Source organism: Chinchilla lanigera, unplaced genomic scaffold, assembly GCF_000276665.1.
Source record: "Chinchilla lanigera isolate Chin_1 unplaced genomic scaffold, ChiLan1.0 scaffold00066, whole genome shotgun sequence".
Taxonomy (NCBI): Eukaryota; Metazoa; Chordata; class Mammalia; order Rodentia; family Chinchillidae; genus Chinchilla; species Chinchilla lanigera.
The window spans coordinates 367,857-370,064 of NW_004955467.1; positions in this window are offsets into that span (position 1 = coordinate 367,857).

Below are 2,208 nucleotides of genomic sequence, written 5' to 3' on the forward strand. Positions count from 1 at the left end.
TCACTATGCCCAGATTTTCCCAGCTCTGCCTTGGCCTCCCTCCCAGAGCCTTACCCTTTCTTCTCTGTCAAAGTAAATCCTAAAGAGCCCTGCAGAAGCAGGGCTTAGGGACCAGGCTGTGGAAAGGTGGCAAGTAGATAGAGAAGTACAGCTTTCCATTAGTTTATCACATTGATAATAATGATCATGTATATTTAATTCCTTCTACTATAGGCTGAATCCTTCATATAATGGAATTCCCAACTCTTTATTCCTCCAAAGTTGGTAATAACTGGCTCCATTTTACAGATGAGGAAACTGAGACTACCCAAGTGACTCACAGCCAAGCCCATCTGACCTCAAATGTCCGTCTGCCTCTTATACGCAGTGTTTCTCCGTCCTCTCTTTCTAACCCCCAGCTAATTGTTCTCCCCTTTACTACCCTATACTCCAGGGCTCAGCAGAATAAAGCAGCTGTAGCAGCCATGCCCTTAAGGATCCAAAATACACCATATTTATGGATAAAATGAATGTGGACTCACTGTGGGATGAGGTTGAGCAACAAGAAATGAACAGCTAACCCCAGAGGTCAGGAAACAGGGTGTCCAAAGGCTAGAATTTGTTTCTGCTTCCTGACAATGAGCCTGATGGCAGACAGCACAGAGCTTCCCCACCTGCATAGGACAACATTGGCCTACTCAACCCCATATGGTGATCCAGGCCAAAGAGGAGGGACACAGTCAGCCAACAGGCCTGGACAGATCTGGCAATCATCCACAGAATCCAGGATGCCTCATTCCCCAGGAACAGAATCACTGTTCCCTCCTGCACCTCAACAATTCTTCAAAGATGCAAATAAAAACGTATACCTCCCAGGACAAGGGAGGCTGCTGGAAGGTGTTTCCCAGGTTATACACATCTGGAAAGACTGGTCCATGGCACTGTAAGTTACACCTCAATGTAATTTTTAAAAGGCATTTCCACTTGCAGGAAGATGGAGTAGGTGTATTTTTCCTATTCTTCATGCTAAGTACAACTAAAAAATTAATGTCATGTATAAGACAAACATAAGAAGACTCTAAGAGGTAGAAAGAAGAAGACAGATGAGACAGGGACCTCAGGACCCAAGAATGCAACTTCCTTGGGCTTCCTATTTGTCTCATTATCCCAGACCAGGTACTAGAGAAGCTGGCTACCTGGGTATGCCAATGGGCACAAAGAGAAACCCCCAAAAAGCTGCTCTCAGTATCCAAAGGACAGGCAAAGGGGTGGCCTGGCAAGCAGAAAATTCTTTGGCAATAAACATGCTACTCCAGCCAAGTGCCAGAAGGACAGCTGCAGCCCCACCTATTCATGTTACAAGGGTTGAGTGGGGAGCCCAGACCTCCACCTCACCAGCAGGAATAAGGCAACCTAGTACCCCAGCTGGGTGATATCAGAAGAGGCCAAGTAGGGAACTGGGACTTTCACACTAGTGATAACAAATGCTCCCCCTAAAACCACCGTATTAGTGGAAACTGTAGCGAGCTGAGGCTCATACCCTAGTGAACAGAAAGAAATAGGAAATGTCCCATTGGGTGTCACAGGAAGCAGGATGGGCAACCTGGACTTCTACCTTCATCTGGTAGTACCAAGGCAGCACCACCCTCTTCCCCTGCCAGAGAGTGTCAGAGGAAGCCAGCTAAAACAGGGTCACACTAGGCATAATGGGGCACACCTGTAATCCCAGCACTCAAGAGGCCTGAAGCAGAGGATTGCCACAGGTTTCAGGCCAGCCTGGGCTCCACAGTGAGTTCAAGGCCCACGTGAACCACATGGCAAGACCCGGTCAACAACAACAAAAACAGGGATAAGTAAAACACAGTGTGTTCCAACATAACATGAAATGCCCAGGCTTCCATCAAAAAGCACTCATTATACCAAGAACCAGGAAGACTTCAAACTGAATGACAAAGGACAAGCAACAGATGCCAACAATGAGATGACAGAGATGTTAGGCTTATCTGATAAATATTTTAAAGCAGCCATGATAAACTGTAAACACACTTAAAGCAAATGAAAATACAGAAAGCCAAAGCCAGGCATGGTGGTGCATGCCTGTAATCCCAGCACTTGGGAGGGTGAGGCAGGAGGATCATTGTGAGTTCAAGACCAGCCTGGGCTACAAAGTGAGCTCAATGCCAGCCTGAACTGCATAGCCAGGACCCTGTCTCAAAAAGACAAAAAAAA